This window comes from Triticum dicoccoides, chromosome 4A, assembly GCF_002162155.2.
Source record: "Triticum dicoccoides isolate Atlit2015 ecotype Zavitan chromosome 4A, WEW_v2.0, whole genome shotgun sequence".
Classification (NCBI taxonomy): domain Eukaryota; kingdom Viridiplantae; phylum Streptophyta; class Magnoliopsida; order Poales; family Poaceae; genus Triticum; species Triticum dicoccoides.
This window is the reverse complement of record NC_041386.1, coordinates 650,633,108-650,652,449: the sequence shown is the minus strand read 5'-3', so window position 1 is coordinate 650,652,449 and position 19,342 is coordinate 650,633,108. Positions and strand designations below refer to the sequence as shown.

General features: G+C 47.5%; 1 pseudogene; it reads right to left on the bottom strand.

The window, feature by feature from the left end:
* Window positions 1-8,229: 8,229 nt before the first annotated feature.
* Window positions 8,230-16,841, bottom strand: LOC119283961 (annotated as a pseudogene).
* Between the last annotated feature and the right edge of the window lie 2,501 nt (window positions 16,842-19,342).

The following is a 19,342-nucleotide window of genomic DNA, read 5'->3' as shown; positions in this document are numbered from 1 at the left end:
CCGCACAGCGATCCACCATTATTCCACACTCGCTATTTATATTACTTATTAGTATATTCTAACTTTATGATAACAACACGTACTTTTATATTTTCGCTCTCCGATTTCATACAAAGTTATCCTCTTTATACCCACAACACAGTTTTAGTTCTTGGAAGCAAATGTTCGGTGCATGTAGAGTCGTATCAGTGGAAGATAGGGCTTGAGAGAATATTGATCTTATCTTTAGCTCCTTGTGGGTTCGACACTCTATACTTATCACCTCCACCTTTGGGAATTGCTACGATGATTCCCTGCACTTGGGGATTATCATAGCGTTGGTAAACGAAGCACGGAGATATAAGAGAGGACACTTCTCTCTATTAGCTAGCTAATAACAACCTAAATTAACCCCCAAACCCCTAAATCAGCCCCTTTAAAAAAACCTCAGCTCCAGCCAGCTGCTGACGCGTGGATGCCTTTTGGTCCCGGTTTATGTCACCAATGGGGACCAAAGGCCCCCATGCCTGGGCTGGCCGTAGCAGCCACGTGGAGGCCCATCTGTCCTGGTTCGTGTAAGAACCGGGACTAAAGGCCAAGGGCATTAGTAACGACCTTTTAGTCCCAGTTCCTAAACCGGGACAGAAAGCCCTTACGTACCGGGAAAAATGGCCCTTTTTCTACTAGTGATTGACCACTATCCAGATTTAGGCATATCCGATGGATTTTAGGGGTTCAAATGGGATTGGGTACAAGGGGAGGCGGCAAATCACTATATCCTAACTGCGACAGCCTGGAGGCGCTTGGAGTGGTTGTAGCCTCGAGCCTTGTAGTCGTCCACCTCTATTGGCAATGTACGGTGGCCTAGCTTTGGCGCCCTAACCACCAGCTCCACCGCTTCGTCGTCATCGTCGTCCTCTGGCTCGACCGCAGCATTCATCGTTTCCTCCTCGACGTAGTCCTGCAGAACAATGATGGCCGACACCTTAACAATAATCGGTTGGTCATGAGGAGCCCTGACAACCCTCTACTTGGCCCATCTGGCTCTCTGACTAAGATCGACCGCTCAGCCCAATCCATCGCCCAACGCAATGTCCACTGATATAACACCTTTGACTAGGCTAGGTATCAACGTCTTCAACTCCTCCTTCGTCATCTTCAATAGCACATCGTCTGTTGCTTTATGCATGTCCTCAATGCTTTTGAACTCATAGCACACCTCGATGGTCTTTGTGAACTTGGTTTAGTCACCAACCAGCACCCAAGGAAGAATGCCCTCCATCCAATGTCGTTGGGGAAGGGGTTGGGGATGCTCATGACTATAGGGAGGTGGTGAGACAGAGAGATAGAGTTGTGGAAGAGGATATGATAGAAGATATAGATGGTTCGAAGATGTGGTGAGACAGAGAGATAGAGTTGTGGAAGAGGAGTCGATAGAAGATATAGATGGTTCAAAGATGCAGTGGAGTGCGATGGTAGATAAATAGGGGCTTTGGACTAGGTGGGTAGGATGAATGAATGTTGTTCAACAGCTATGGTAATTGTGGTCAAACAATTCTGCATTCCTCATTGATCATGGTGTGTTGCATTTGTCCCATCATTGACCTTCATTCATGTTGTTCATAATGGAGATCAACTAGACTGCTTCGGAGAACTCCAAGGGTAAGGAGGTGGTTGCGGCTAACAAGAAGGGCGAGGAGGTGGTGGAGCTCCACAGCGTTCCCAAGTGGTCGAAGAACTATAATCATTTCCATGAGGAGGCCGAGCCAACCCACCTATGCAAGATCATCCTTGCACCAGAGCTGGAGTGTCTGCCGATGTCGGAGTTCAACAAGCACTTCACCGCCGCCCTAAAGGAATTCAAGCTAAAGACAAATACCGACCAACGCCTGGAGGGTGACGGTTCGGGTGATGAACGGCAGACTCACCCAGGGTTGGGCCCCCTTTGTCGTTGTTCACCAGATCAGGATCAGGTACCCACTCACACCCTCAAGGTGTTCGTCTTCAAAGACGAGGGCGTCTAGGTGGTGACCAAGTGTAAGAAGCACTAGGGGGCCTTTGAGCAAGGAGCAGATCGAGATAAAAGTGACGAAGAAAGAGCAAAGTTTGTGTTCTTGGGGGTAAGATAAATAAGATTTCTTTCGAGAAAATTTAGAACCAATACAAGAAGAGATGAAGCTGCCGAGGCAAATACAACCAGCACAACATTGTTATGTTGTACCGTGTGAACATGTTCCAGTTGTCCATGCAAAGAACACACACAATGCCAACTCCTACTGCACGTTCACTACGATGCCATGGCCCATGCAAGTCCGCTAAGTCAGCTCCCAACACCGCCTCCCCTGAAGCACATGTTCGTCTCCGACGTAGCCATGGCCGATGCCGGTCGGAGATGTGACATTCACCCGAGCGCCTTCGACATAATTTTGAAAAAATCACTTCATTCCGGCAACAATAGGACATCACTAACCGTGGAGCGACCTCACAGACGGGTGTTGACGCTCAAAAATGGCATGATCGCGAAGAGTGACTTGAGCCTATAATGGGATGAGGCTAAAATTATGAGTTCATGTCACCATTTGATGGCCCTTTTCAAGCTGATCGAAATAAATATGAAGATGGACCAAAACGGAGCTCAAGTGCAAAAGATATGACAATTTTGGAGATACTCGTGTTGACACCAGATTGAAGAATGGCATGAAACATAATTAATACGGCCTCGGATGGAGAAAGTTACAACTGCAAAGTTGTGCGTCTCGTCGAAACAGTGGATTTTGATATAAAAATCGTCTTAATCCGAGGTCGTATGCAACCTGTGGAGGCAAAACAAGGTCAGAAACGGAATCTGCAGAGTCATTTCGGACCAACCGAGTTGATTTGATCGGTGAGACCGAGTTGGTCCGCAAATTTACCAGAGAGTTGGCAATGTTGACTCGGTAGGACCGAAATGAACCAATCGGTGAGATCGAATTGGTCCGAGAAATTGCCAAAGATTCCTGTCCGATTTAGGTTAGGGTTTTTGACGTTTTGGATGGACTTTTTAGTCCTTTTCTTGTACGGGAAGTCCAGCCGCCTCATAAATAGATGAGAGGTGACGGCCGATTGAACAACAGACAATCGATCAATTCATCTACTACTTTTATCTTTTATCTTTTCTCCTTAACCCTAGTTCTTCTTCTTCCTCGTTCTTCGTCTGTTCTTCTTGTTGCAAGGCGGCGAACCTCGAGGCCCTAGGGGCGATCAGGTCGACCTAGGGCAGCCCATAGCCGCCACGCGTCCAGACGGGGTCCCTCCCAGGCGCGTGGGGTTTCGGGTCCTCAAAAGCACCCGCCGGATTGCCTGCGTACCGCGCTTCTGGCCGGGTCTCCTTCAACGTGAGCTGCGGTGCATCACCCTCGGCATTGGAGGTACACGGTGACGTGTTCGTGTGCGAACACACTTATTGGCGACTCCGCTGGGGACGAAGCTTTGAACGGTCTCCGGCCCGTTCTTGATACGAAGAGATCATCTTCTAGGGTTTGCAATCTACAAAGGTAATATGAATACCCAATTCACATATGTAGATGCAAATAATGCATATGTTGTTGCTAGATCATCTAATGAGCATAATGTATCAGCTAGCTCTAGTTTTATCAATCATGCATCTAATTATGTGCAAGGGTCGATGCAAAACAATCTTCATGCTTCAAATTCTTATGATTTTAGCAACGTACAACATATGTATCCAAACTCTCATGCATCGACAACCCCACAAATCCATATGCCGATGAACAACATGATGGGTTTGGTTAATCAATTTGAAACACCTCATGTTAAAATTTCCAATAGCATACAAGAAAGTGTTTCACCTTTTTATTCATCGGCATCTAATTTGCAATATGTGAATCCAACCATGCCGATGAATGAGAGAATTTCCCATGCTACTACTAGCTATTCGGCCAGTTACTCTCAACCATCATATGCTACACCTCATGTTAGTAATTTTTCGGCACCATACACAACTGTAGATGCTCATAATTCGGCTTCACACCTTTTTGGTCATAGCCGAATAAATGTAAATTTCATAGGAGCCATTGTGCCAAATATTATAGAAGATGAGGTAGTGGTGGCTGCATTGAAGAGTTTAGCCCAGAATAAAAAGATTAGTGCTATTTGCCTTGAACAACATGAAAAAGGGCTATTTTCTGATTATACTACAATAAAAACTAGAGTTTTGCAAGAAGATGCATTTTTGCCAATTGATAAAATTGGCGAGCAAAAAAATGGTTTTACAACAATGCATATGCCTTCACCTAGTACTATATCATATTATACACCCCCTACACTATTACAAAATTTCGGCAACACCCGTGTGTCATTGTCGAAAGAATCTAAAAGCATTGGGGGGCAATCATATCCGGAGTGGGCTAAAATTGAGAAAAAGCTTAAAGTCAACTTTGCCGCTCGCCGCCAGAAACAAATAGAAAAAGAATTGGCTCAGATAAAAGAAGCATTGCCAATTGGTAGTATCAATGAAAAGAAGGACGATTCGAAACTTGAAAGTGCTTTGGCTGAAAAAGCCGAATCAAGTAGTATATATTTCGAATCTATCAAATCCAAAGAGGCAAGCATTATTGAGAAAGGGCATGGCAAGCATAGCAAAACAACCATGCTTGATTTTTCTGAAGTTAATGGAACCTACTTCCTGCCCTATCAGTTCCGTGCCATTGACAAGCCTCAAGGACAAGAACAAGTAGCCGAACAAAGTTCGGCTGACATGGATCTTCAAAGCAATGATGCACGGAATCAAGAAAAAGATGATGACAAGGTGTTGGCGAGCCATCCAAAGACGGAGCAAGATGTTCTTCAAGTGGCACCACCATCATGCTCTCCCAACATATTTGAAGAGGTATGCATAGCGAGTAATTTACCTATTTTTAGATTTGGTTGCAACTTCATTATTGAAGCATCTATAAGAAATATTCTCATAAGTAATTTTGAAAGACCAATGAAGAAGGGTAATTTACTTGATAGCAATAAAATTGTTATGGAACATATCGGTCAACCATTGCGCCATTATAAAGGCCGATAATGACTTATTGTTACAGCAAAAGCTTTCCCCGTTGCTTTATCTGAAGTTCATATCTAGTTGAGTAGCTTTGCTTATTTCATACTTGGCTTGCACTTGGTCTCAACTGAGACATGTATGTTCTAAATATCTTCGTTTCAGAAATTTAAAGCCAAGGTTAGAATCTTTTGGGAAAACCGATGCTAGTATAGTTTCTTATTTAAGGACATCGGAAAATGAATGCGAAAGAGAATTCATAACCGAATGGGAAGATGCCAAATCTGAACCATTCGTTTGCTTAACTCCAAAGCCGTTCTCACAAAAAGATCGGCTAGAAAACAAAAGGTATACCTTCGATTCAAGCATGTGTGATCAAATATTTGATTTGTTGCTAAAAAATAATTACATAAGAATTCTTGATCACCATGTCAAGCCATCAATCCAAGGACGAATGTATTGTAAGTTGCATGATTCGTTCAAGCATAGTTTTGAGGATTGCAATATGTTTCGTCAAATAGTTAAATCGGCCATTGAAAAAGGATGATTGAAGTTTGTTGAAACACCAAGAGATGACCAGTCTATTCCGATTGGTCCCGATGGCAAAAAGTTTTGCATCGGCTGCTTCAAGCCGATCCATTTAAAGAGAATGTAAAAGCTCCAGGTGATGGGATCAGACTTTCAAGTAAAGAAGTTGTTGAAGAGCATAACGAGCATAATCTTGAGGGCGAGAGTTCCATCGAAGCTACAATGGAGACGCCAAGGATTGGGTGGGGGGCAGCAAGCAAATCCAAAGATCAGTGCAAGCACAACCAAAGAAAACAAAGGCCGACGTAAGAACAAAGGTAAAAAGCCGAAAGTCACTTTCGCACAACTATTGGAAAAATATCAAAAGAAGAGTGAAGAGAAGAATGCTTATCGGCCAAATCATGCAAAGAAACCAAGATCACCCCCAAGTTGCAAATATGAGGATTGGTATTGGCAAAGTGATAATTTTAATGCAACATATTCATATCCTTATTTTGGGCCGCCAATGCCAATGTCGTGGATGCCTCCCTATGCTCATATAGATATATATTCATCATGGGACAGGTATGATATAAGGGCACATTCTCCATCTTATTCTAGACCATCTCACCAATACTATGTAGCTCCAAGGAGATCAACATTTGAACAATCACGCGTCAAAGACCGTTTCAATCATAAGGAATTGGTCCAGAGCTCAAGGAAGAAGAAAGAGGTGGTAAAGCAAGTTTACCGCGTGAAAAGAGATGGTCGTAAGTGTGCTGCTTCATATTTGATCTCAAATAATAAAGAACCAATTAAAGTGTTTACATTGGCTATGAAAGGCAAAGAAGTGAAGCAATCAATTGATAAAAATCAGAGTGCCAATCTGAAGAAAAGAAGTTGAGAGTGCACAAAGCCAAAAAAGAATTGCCATTGGTCAAAACAGAATCACAGCCGAGATGCCCACTCGGCTTATCATATTGGCAAAAGAAGAAATTACAAAATCTTAGTGCACAAGAGCTGAAAAAGAAGAACATGGCATGGGTTCCCAAGAAGATCAATCAAGACAAAAAATGATGTGCATGCTTCTATTGCAACAAGTACAATAAAAGTGAAGAAGGAAAAGAATGAAAGCAACAAACAATTAAGCCGAAGGTGCGCATCACAACATCAAAATCTTCGGTTAGCACATCATCCATTTTCTTCAACCATGTCGTTAATGCATTTGCCATGGAATTCATCCCTAGGTATGATCAATTACCCTCCATGGATTTATTTTGATCCATGGATGCAACATAATTTTCTATATCATGAGAGGGTATTACCAAATCACTATACATTTGGTTAGTTTCATTTTTGTTGCTAATACAAAGGGGCCGAAATATTTTATTCCTATTTTATTTATTTATTTCGGCTATACATGCTTTAGTGGATGAATTCTACATGGACCTCATGGTAATGGCCGATACTTAACTATCGTCCTAAGAAACTATCTGATCATGGCCGGTGTGGAATTCTAACATCGTCCTTAGTTCAATTGGAGACCGAGACAAGGTACATGTTAAGTGATATTAGCCTTGTCTCTCTAGTACTATGGAGATTATATTTTGATGGTTCAATTCATAGCAATGGCCAAAGTGTTGGTGTTGTTTATATATCTCCTTATGGTACTATTTTTGAAGCCTTATGTCGCTTAGAACATTTTTATGCACGGTTAATCAAAGCCGAATATGCATTGTTATTCGGATTGAATCTTTTACTTGCTATAGGTGCTATACATATTGAGGCTTTCGGTGATTCGTTATGAGTAGTGCAACAAATATCCAAGGGTTATCAATGTTTTGACGAATCACTTATAATTTATCTTGGGGCACATCTAGATGTAATATCCTCCTTGGATTGCTTTGAAATTATTCCCACATCTAGACATGACAATTCAAGAGAGTTGGCGCAGCAGGCATCCGGCTACTATGTTGATCATGGTGTATTGCATTTCTATCAATAGCCGATGCTTTGTCTCGTCAGCAGAGTTAAGGCCGAACCGAAGTCCACCTCTTCGGCCACAAATGAAATTTTTATGCAGGCGAAAGCAACGATTTGAGAAAGTTCACTGTTGATTACCTGCAAAGTCCTAGCAAAAGGGTGAACAATATGGTCCGGAGGATGACCCTGAGATACATATCTATGGAACTTCATCATCGGATTGTTAACAAAGTTGAGAAGGTTTCACCCAAGTTTACATCAAGGAATCAAACAAATAATGGCTGATATATATTTATCGCCCTAAGCACATGCAAAGTGGCCGATGGAGTGTTGACATCGTCCTTAGAACCAACACGGTACAAGTTATTTTTCGGCACGCTACCTTTGTCGAAAAACAGGGGGGCATGTGTTGACGCTCAAAAATGGCATGATCGCGAAGAGTGACTTGAGTCTATAATGGGATGAGGCTAAAATTATGAGTTCATGTCACCATTTGATGTCCCTTTTCAAGCTGATCGAAATAAATATGAAGATGGACCAAAATGGAGCTCAAGTGCAAAAAATATGACAATTTTGGAGATACCCGTGTTGACACCAGATTGAAGAATGGCATGAAACCTAATTAATACCGCATCGGATGGAGAAAGTTACAACTGCAAAGTTGTGCGTCTCGTTGAAACGGTGGATTTTGATATAAAATTCGTCTTACTCCGAGGTCATATGCAACCTGTGGAGGCAAAACAAGGACAGAAACAGAAGTTGCAGAGTCATTTCGGACCGATCGAGTTGATTTGATCGGTGAGACCGAGTTGGTCCAAAAATTTACCAGAGAGTTGCCAATGTTGACTCGGTAGGACTGAAATGAACCAATCGGTGAGACCGAGTTGGTCCAGAAATTGCCAAAGATTCCTGTCCGATTTAGGTTAGGGTTTTTGACGTTTTGGATGGACTTTTAGTCCTTTTCTTGTACGGGAAGTCCAGCCGCCTCATAAATAGATGAGAGGTGACGGCCGATTGAACAACAGACAATCGATCAATTCATCTACCACTTTTATCTTTTATCTTTTCTCCTTAACCCTAGTTCTTCTTCTTCCTCGTTCTTCGTCTGTTCTTCTTGTTGCAGGGCGGCGAACCTCGAGGCCCTAGGGGCGATCAGGTCGACCTAGGGCAGCCCATAGCCGCCGCGCGTCCAGACGGGGTCCCTCCCGGGCACGTGGGGTTTCGGGTCCTCAAAAGCACCCGCCGGATTGCCTGCGTACCGCGCTTCCGGCCGGGTCTCCTTCAACGTGAGCTGCGGTGCATCACCCTCGGCGTTGGATGTACATGATGACGTGTTCGTGTGCGAACAACGGGAACCGTAGTGCTCGCCGGCCGGCTCTGTGAAACCCTAGACTCCCGGCCGTCACCGGCGTCAGCAAGCTCTTCGAGACGTTCTCCACCACCTCGACCGGCCGCGGCCACAGCCTCATGCCTTCCACGAACCACGACCCATCACGGCTCGGGCGGGGCACGAGGATCAATGGATCATCGCCGCCGACCCCAGCCGGTTGTGCCGCAGCCACGGCAAGACCAGCCTCGGCTTCCCGAACCCCAGATCCCCATTGATGACGAACGGGACGAAGCCGGAGATCACCAGCGCCGGGCTCCCGAGGCCAAGGTTCACCTCCTCCGTCCACTTCCCGCCGTCCTTGTACGCTGCCTTGTTCTCCTCCGCCCAGTCAACCAAATCCTGGAACCTGTCCTTAGTCATCACCGTCGTGATGGCTGCGCGCACGATGGCGGCCACGTTGTGCAGCGGCATGCGCTCAAGATCCGGCACGCCGCTTCGTGGGACGTGTACGTGATGATGTTCCCCATGTACATATCCAGGGCGCCCGCCGATGGCTCGACGCACCTCCGGCCGTCGATGATCCACGCCATGCGGCAGCTGGGGGCAGACTCGCCGACGGCACGCGCGAGGAGCTTCCAAACTTGCGCGCACAGCGCCACGAAGCGCGACGGGCGGCGGCCACTGACTGTCGCAGCCACCATCTGGAGCGCCGCGAGGTCGGCTACCCCGATGCGGTAAAGGCGCCGCTGGATGGCCGCGGCCAGGAGGGGGTTTATCATGGTCCCCGGCGTGAATCGAGCGAACTCGGCGTCCAGCGATGGGCTATGCCATGGTGGTGACCGCGGGCTGAACAAAGACTGGTCGAAGTCAAACAGAGGCTCGCAGGAGAGGTGCCCGCCTGTGCAGACCATCTCCATCAGGCTGTTGAGCAGAACGACCAGCGCCCTGCCGTCGGCGAGGAGGTGGCTGGTGCCGACCACCAACAAGAACCCACCGCACGCGAACCGGACCATCTGCACCGACAAGGCAAAGCCCGCGTCGAAGGGCACCTGGATGAGCCCTAGCGAGCGCTCGATGTTGGCGAAGTCGACGGCCGCGAGTGGAGCAGCAGCGTCTGCGACGACGAGCTCGGCGCCGGCGTTGTTGCAGGCGACCTCGGGGATGTTGGTCCCCGGGTCGCGCACAATGCGGCCGGCGAAGGGGAAGAAGCGGCAGAGGTATCCCGGGAGAGCAGCGCGTACGGCGGAGAGCACCGCGCCGAGGCCGCACGGCGGGGGCGCGTACACGCAGACAAGGTAGAGTGGGAAGGGGCCGAGGACGAGGTCGAGGTTGGAGACGGCGTGCACGGCCGGGGAGCCCGGCGGCGGGCGTGAGGCCCGGACCAGCGTCCGCGAGGCGATCCGGATGTCTTTTTTTCGAGAGTAGGCCTAGCTGTACCATAGCTTTATAGAAGGTAGAATTTCAGTTACAAGAAAGCTACCACTCAATGCGAACGACGAGCGTAGCACGAACACCACAACCAATCAAAACCAAAGGCAAACAACACCGCCGAGCAAGGTACAAAGCAAAAGAGCCTATCCTAAAGTGACACAAAGCACCGCGTCTCGACCGACGCCGGACACGCTCGAAGACCAATGGCTTCAGCAGAGATTCTCTTGTCAACGCACCATCCATCCTTCGCGCCTGAGAGGAAATGGCAGATGAATGGCGGGACTCGGTCCGCACCGGGAAGACACCGTCTTGGACACACCGACGGCGGACGTGCATAGCGCCGCTGAGGATAAAAAAAGGACCGCGGCGAAAACCGGAGGAGAGCAACGAGGAGTCAGCCTTGTCTCCAAACACCATGCTCCCAACAGAGAAACGACGTCAAGGACGCCGCCATCGTGTCGATACGTCGAATCGAGGCTTTCGCCCGGAGACATCCACCAACTCCAGGAGCGTGAAGAAAAAGGCGAACACGCTCGGCGTCGCCTCCAAGAAGGGGAATGACATCCACAGGTGCCATCATCGCCGGCCCGGTAGAAGCCGTGCAAGATTTTCATCCGCGCGTCGCCCATCACGCCGCCTCCAAGGAATTGATAGCACTGTCCAAGAAGCTTCACACCGCCGCCGCCACCACAACACTTCCCAATGTAGCTGCAAAGCTGAGCACCGAGGACCGAACGCCAGGCAGGGGAACCACATCATCCAATCCCAACCTGCACGAGGAACTGCAGCCAACCAGCACCTCCGGCCAGGTCCAAGAACGCCTGCAACGGCCGTCGCCCACTCCAAGGGACAGCCTTGCAACAACCGGACCTGCCTCTCCACGGGACAAACCAAGGCCAGCACCACCAGGAGAGCATCGCCGCTCGCCATGCCGCACAGAGATGACGACCACTCGCTGCTCGCAAGACTCCAATTTGGCCGAGCATCGCAGTGCCGTCACTGACCTGTCGTGGGAACCCGCCGCTGCCTCCAGCCGGTGCCGCCGCCACCAGAACACGCCACATCTCCGGTGCCAGATCCCGCAGGCTGTCGCACCACCAACCCACCTGCCATGCGCCGGCCCTCAGACCTCATCTCCGGACAACACCAACGAACTGGCTTGAGCCGCCACAGCGAGGAGTACCAAACCGCCACTGGCCTGCGCACTCCACTGCGACACGCCACCACCAGCTATCAGCGTCGCCCCTCTCCGCCTCCACGCATCGCGCACTTCAGAGCCCCGACACGCCGACCACCGAGGCCCCGAGCCGACCACGCAGGAACGCCACCCGCCCACGACGCGGCCAGCAGGTAGGCCCACGCGCGCCCGGCACCGCTGCAACACCACGCATCAGATCCAGGCTGTCCAAACCCTGATCCAGTCGCCGACGCCGCCGTAGGCCCCTGCCGCGCCAGATCGCAGCGCTGCCTCGAGGGAACCTCCACCAGCTCACGAGCGCCGTCGCAAAGAGCCCCGCCGCCGCCATCCCTGCGGCGCACACGGCTTCGCCGGCGTCCTCTCCGGCGGCGGCGAAGCGGGAGGGAGGGGATGTGACAAAAAGAAAGGAGTCCTATTTGTTGTCGACAGGCGATCCGGATATCAAAGTGCTTGAGCGGCACCATTTCGCCGAGCAGGTGGGTGGCAGTGGGAATGTGGTGGCGCTGATCGACCTCTCTATGGCTCTTCTAGCCAGCTCCGCTCCGGCGAAGAATGCCATGATTTGTAGGGAGGAGATCGAGCAAGGTACATGGGCTGACAGCTTCGATTAAAGAAATTGAAGTTTCAGTGTGTCATGTACTTCCTCCGTTTCCAATTACTTGTCGCACGTATGGATATATCTAAATGTATTTTAGTTCTAGATACATTCATTTTAGCGACGAGTAATTTGGAACGGAGGGAGTAAAATGAATCACATCACATGCATGGCTCTCGTTTGGGCTTTCACCGGAAAGAATCGGGCATGTTGTTGATCTTCAAGTGTACTTTATTGGGTATTCTGGGCGTTCGGTAAGATAACGCACTATATACGATGGGAGTCACATGCACTTGCATCTCACGCGCACCACGCGTATAATATACTGGAAGGGTTAGAGCATCTACAGCAGATTGGTAAAAGCTCGTGGCGCCGCGTTTTTCCGGCAGATTTAGGGTAGGCGCAAAATACCCCGCGTGAACAAATATCGAATAAACGGCCCGGCCCGTAAACCGCCCACAACTCCGGTGCAAAATACCCTCAGGACCAATATGCTAAATTGTAAACCCGTGTCCACCCCCGTCGACACATCCTTCAAATTATCTTCTCATGAAGGTAATCTTTTAGCCAATGCCACTCATTACCGGAGCCTAGTGGGGGCCTTGCAATACCTCACATTGACACGACCGGTCATTGCTTATGCGGTTCAACAAGTTTGTTTGTTCATGCATGCACATCGGGACACTCATATGCAGCTCATCAATAAGATCTTGAGGTATTTAAAGGGCACCTCTCCTTGTTGGCGCCGCCTCTCCTTGCAGGGCCACTTCTTCTTCTTCTACCTCGAGCTGCCTCACACAACTCTCTTCTTCTCTCATGAACACACACACATCCACATGGTGAAAACCTCTGCACACACACACGCATACACCAAGGAGAAGCACAAGAGCTTTGCCGAGGCACTCTCTCCTTGATGAATACATTGGCTACATCTTTGGTGCTCAGCCCTCACTGCCTACGTTTCATTACTCAACTGCAACACATATATATACACAAGGGGCTGGCACTCAACCCTCAGGCCACTACCACATCGTGGCCTTATCCTCTAAGCACCCGGCCATCACCAAGCCCACTCACACAACTAATACATGTACATGCATGCACTACCTGCTATCTAATCCTAGAATCACTCCAAGATATACACAGGACCAGGCCAGCATGCAAACAGACGTGGGAAGTGCATGCTAGCATCTCGCATGCACTAACAAACTAACTAACTCACCGTGTCTCTCAACTCCAACTGATCCTTCCAGCAAGTCTGCTCCCACACGCATCTTGCCGCTTCACACGAGGCTGCCGTATCACACGGCACTGCAGCCTCACGCTGCCATCGGCATCTCACCGTGCTCACCGTATCGCACGGCAGCCCGATATCTCTCCTCCTCTGCGTGCTGAGCTGAAGCTTCACGGGACAAACATCAACCTACACTAGACTACTTGCTAAACGAAAATACAATGCAGACACATAATCAAGATTAATCCTAACACTCCTTACGGAATTCAGTTATACAAGTCTTCATCACATGATCTACTTCCCTATACTAACATGGATTGGGCGGTTGCCCCGGCACCTGGAAGTCCACCTCAGGTTTTTGTGTGTTCCTCTGCAGCAACATCATCTCATGGTCCTCCAAACGGCAACCCACCGTTTTGTGCTCAAGTGTTGAGGTTGAGTACAAAGGTGTTGCAAATCATGTTGGCTTCGGCAGCTATTGCATGAACTTCACCTACCACCATGCTGAGCAACAATGGTGTATTGTGACAACATCAGCGCCTCCTAGCTAACCTTAAGCGCGGTCCAACATCAACGCAAGAAGCATATTGAGATTGATTTGCATTTCGTCTGTGACCGCGTTGCCCTTGGAGAAGCTCGGGTCCTGCATGTTCCTTCCAGTTCATACTTTGCACATCTATTCACCAAGGGTCTTCCGTCACCGGGTTTTCAAGACTTCCGGTCCAACTTGAGCATCCACGACAATGGTGTTTCGGCTGATGGGGGGTGTTAACGTATGTCCCATATCTTCTTGTAACAACTAGCAGGGTCACCCGCGCATTTGCGCAGCTAGATTTTCTGTAAATTTGTTGTCGTCTTAGATACACAACTTTAATATTTATTGTTAAGAAGAATATATGTGTGCAATTTTTTATATAAATGATATTCTGATGCTTTCTCTGTTTGCTAATAGGTAGACATCTCATCGAGATACATGCGTAATCTTCATAAAGTCATCTGTTTTTGAACTGAGGTAGTACTATTTTTATTTGGCCAACCTTATTTGTCGATCTTAGAAAAGTTGAAGTGAATGTACTGTTGATAGTATGTGATTAGACAGGGAAGGAGTAACATCTCATTATGATATTGCTTAAGAACGAGAGTGGCGTTTTGACACATGGGAGCGTATGCTCCTGGTTTTTAAAATGTGTTTTAAACATATTTTAAAATGTCACAAAATTCTGACAAAATGATTTCCGCGTACATCTCGACATTCTACGTGCACACAAACTCGTTTCGGGGAAAACCAACAACTTTTGTGGCTCATGTAAAAAAGACAAAATTTAGTGTTAAAAATGGCTTTTCATGAGACTTTTTTTGGTCTTTTTTACACAAGGAGTATAAAATGTCGGTTTTTCATGAAACTTGGTGTGCACACATACAATGTTGAGATGTACGCCTTAAATTTGTGTTTAGAATCTTTGGACATTTTGAAATATATTTTTCGATGGCAGGAGCATATGCTCCCACATGTGCCAAAGCGAATTTCCGCAATCATTTGCGTAATTTTGAGCCATGATTCAAATTTAAATATTTATATGTCATGCATCTCGAACCCTTGTTCTCGTCCTGCGCCCATATCATTAGTGATATTGTGATATCGATATTGAATGCTTCCAAACATAGTTAGCTCACTGTAATTTTCTCGGTTATGCGCCAATCTTTTTTTTTTGCGGAAAAAACAGCTTGTATTACTCAGTTATAAAATTCTTACAATCCTCACAAACAATATCCAGGACCTCAAGCGGACCCCAACCAAGTCACCGTTCTATTGCTAGTCCTGGCATAAGAAGCCAGCCTACCACTAGCTGCATTACAAGAGCGGGGGATGTGAGTAATACAAGCACTAACTAATGTAACATATTTGCATATGCAGTCAATAATGATTAACAATTCGTTGTAGGCTATCACCATATATTATCTTGCCATGTTGTCTTTTTTTTTGCGGGGTATCTTGCCATGTTGTCGCACCTAGTAATTTAACTATTTGCATAGTTAAACAGACTTAGGTTATGTTGCTTCTAACCATTATATTTATTTTCACAGTATTCTGGTGTTGGCTTCTTATGATATGCTTGCTCATGGACTCAGCACATCGACAGTCCTCCACTTCTCTTACCTAAGGACATTATTTTATTTTATACATGATCAGTATGCATGTAGATGTTATTATTATCAACCTTCCACTTCTTGGTAGTCCCAGCTTTACCGTACGCCATCAGCGACAGTCGATTCAATTATGCATCCTATCATACTATTGTAGATGATATCTTTTTTTATTTGCGGGGGTAAAGAGAGTTTATTGCATGGGTATAGAGTTACGGTCAAGAGGTCACAAGTCCTCGATACAAGGTGAAACCGAGCCTAGTCAAACAGCAGTGGCACGCTCAGTGCGGCTATTAGCCAATTGATCAGCAACTCTATTCTGAAATCTAGTGATCTTTTGAGGAAAAAACTTCCAACTACCTAAAAGGTCCTTGATCTCCAAGACAATCTGTCCATATGCCGAGCGAAGAAGTGCACCATTAGTCAAGCATGATAGCGCTTCCGAGGAGTCCGTTTGCACCACCACCGGGAGATGAGAATGTTGAATCGCAAGGGCCAAGCCTGCATTATCGCATGTAGTTCTGCCTCAAGCGGATCGTTGCAGTAGAAGATGAAATGATATGCTGCGATGAGGACCTCTCCCTTATCGTTTCTAAGCACCATGCCAATAACTGCTGAGCCGTTGTCCTGAAGGAACGAGCCGTCGACGGACAACGCCAGTCTGCCCTGGCACGGCGCCGGCCAGGGGGCTTCAGGTGGCTTTTCACCGCGGCAAGGGACAAGGACAACCGACAATGGCATCTTGCCTTTGATGACTTCCTCCGTTGAGTAGCTCCCAGCGATCGTAATGGATTTGTAGTAGCTATCCAGGTATTCGACCGTGGCCGGCACTGGTGGAATTTCTTTCCCATATGTCAGCTCGTTGCGTAGATGCCAGATCCTCCAGATCAACATGATGAGCATATCCCGGATCTGGACCGTACATTTTGCCAATAGTGAAGCAAACCATTCCTTACCATCATGTACAAGAAAATCATCACCCGGAATTGGCCAGCGACGCCTCATGTTTGTCCACAGAATTCTTGCGTGAGTGCAAACGACCAAAGCATGAAACGAGTCTTCCTCCTCTACCCCACAGAGCTGACAGGTAGATCTCGTCGCTACATGTCTATAAACCTTGCATCTTTGTGTCGCCAACGTCCCCGTAATACATCTCCATGCATTTATCTTGATCTTTTGAGGAACCGCAGTCTTCCAAACGAGGTTCCAAGCGGATCGGTTCCCCTCAGGAGCGCTGCTGGACGCACCATTGGCCGCGGCAACATTCTGATCGTGCGCGGCCAGTTTGTATGCACTTCTCACAGTAAAACAACCACTCTTCTCCGGATACCAGGACAGAAGGCCATCCCTCTGGCGAGGCGATGTCCTTATCTTCAGAATCTGGTCGACATCCATAGGCCAAAAAAACTCTCTGAGCCAGTCTTGCCTCCAAGCTCCATTACTATCCAGGAAATCTGAAACCCAACTGAAGCGGCAATTCCTCTTCGGTGTGATAGGGCGGAAGGAGTAAGGTCGGGGGAGCCACGGGTCTCGCCAAGTATGGATCATCGTACCGTTGCCGACTCGCCAAATGACACCCTTCTTAACCAGCTCAAGACCATGCAAAATTCCTTTCCAAACTTCTGAGCCAGTGCCCGGGAACACCGTGTCCAAAAGCTGGCCTGAGGGGTAATATCTCGCCTTGATCAAGCATGCACATAAGCTTGTTTGGCAAGCAAAGCCTGGTTGAACGCCCTCATGTCCCTAAAACCCATTCCTCCCATGGATTTAGGTAATCTCAACTTTTCCCAACTCATCCAAGCCATCTTCTTCTTCCCATTCTCAACTCCAAACCAATACTGGCGTATCATACCTGTGATATCACCGCAGACCGAGGCGGGGAGTTTGAATACACTCATAACATATGCAGGAATGGCCTATGCAACAGATTTGATAAGAATCTCTTTGTTCCCAGGGGACATATACTGCTCGCTCCAGTCAACGAGTATTTTCGTCAGACGCTCCTGGGTGGACTCAAAGTTCCCCTTATGCATCCTTCCCTCAGGCACTAGCAAGCCCAAGTACTTAGGTTCAAAGGCCTCCTATGAAATATCCAATGTATGCTTTACCTCTTGTACCACATTAGATGGACATTGGCTTGAGAATAGAATGGAACACTTTGACGGGTTAATAGGTTGTCTAGTCGCCATCGAAAACGTGTTCAACACCCCTTCCACCAACAATGCCTGTTGTTGTGTAGCATGGAAGAACAAGAGTAAGTCATCCGCAAATAAAAGATGTGTTATCTCCGGCGCACCTCTACAAATCTTAACTCCTTTGAGACCCTCCTCCCTTGCAACCTTATCAATTAATGAAGACAGGGCATCAGCTACAAATAAGAAAAGGAAAGGAGAGAAAGGGTCACCTTGGCGGAGTCCCCTGGATGGAGAAAAGGAATCCAGTAACTTGCCATTAAACTTCACCGAATACTTGACCGAAAACACACATGCCATAACACGAGAAATCCATAGCTCTCAAAAGCCCCACCTAGTCAGGGCTCTCTCCAAGAAGGTCCAATCCACCCGGTCATAGGCTTTAGATAAATCAAGTTTGTAAGCACATAGACCTGGCGCATTGTTTTTCACAGTCTGAATATCATGGAGACACTCAAAAGCAATTATGGAATTGTCAGTAATTAGCCTCCCAAGGATGAAGGCGCTTTGATTCTCTGAAATAAGCTCTGTCAGATTGGGTCGCAGTCTATTCACCATACACTTCGAGACAATCTTGTAAATGACATTACACAAGCTTATTGGCCGAAAATCTTTCAGGTCTTAGTGTGGGGAACCTTAGGAATTAGCATAATAGTCATGTCATTAACTCCTTCAGGCATTACACCAGTCACAAAAAACTCACGGACAGCAGCAACGATTTCCAATTTCAACAGTGCCCAGCTACGTTGAAAGAATCTGGCCGGCAGACCATCACAGCCCGGAGCTTTGAGAGGGCCGATCTGAAATAGGGTGTTAGAAATTTCCTCATTTGAGTACGGCTTACATAACAAATCATTCATCTCTCCAGTGAACTTCGACACTATATAATCAAGAACCTCGCCTGGGGAGAGAGTTGGATCCTTAGTGAAAATATCCTTGAACTAGGAGTGAGCCATTCTTTCCATCTCCGTTGGAGCACCGCACCAAGTCCCGTCCTGCTTCTGTAGGCATTGTATAAGGTTCCTGCGGGCACGCCATACTGCTCTACGATGCAAGTATTTGGTATTACGTTCGCCCTCTTTCAACCAAGTAATGCGTGATCTTTGGAGCCAGAGCATTTCCTCCCTATACAACAGCTCATCGAGTTGGTTCATCTTGGACCGGATTTCAGCTCGGTCCGTATCCAGATTTTGTAGCTCCTCCAACTGCGAACGTAGCTTCTCAATGTCCTTCAACACATTTCCAATTTTTTCCCTGCTCTAGTCCTTCAATTCCTTCAAAGTTTCCTTCAACGACCGGGCCACCGATCCCAATCCTCCCATGGGTTTCTTTTTGGTCTAGGCCCCAGCAATTATGTCCGGTAGGGTTTGATCACGCTCCCACATAATTTCATAGCGTGGAACGACGCCCGACGCCGCTGGTCGTGCATCCCCTCCATCATAATCACAACGGGGCAATGATCGGAGCATGAGGTGGCCAAGTGTACCACTTTTGCAAACGGGAACGTATCTCTTCATGCTTTATCCACACACGCACGATCCAAAAGAACCTGTACGTTGCGTTCTGAGTCCTGTCCATTGTTGTATGTGTATGGAATGCCTGAGAAGCCAAGATCCTCCAGCTCGCAGACCCCCAGACAGTCCCTAAAGGCCACCATCTGAGACTCTGAACGCATGGTCCTCGATAGATGCTCATGCTGCTATA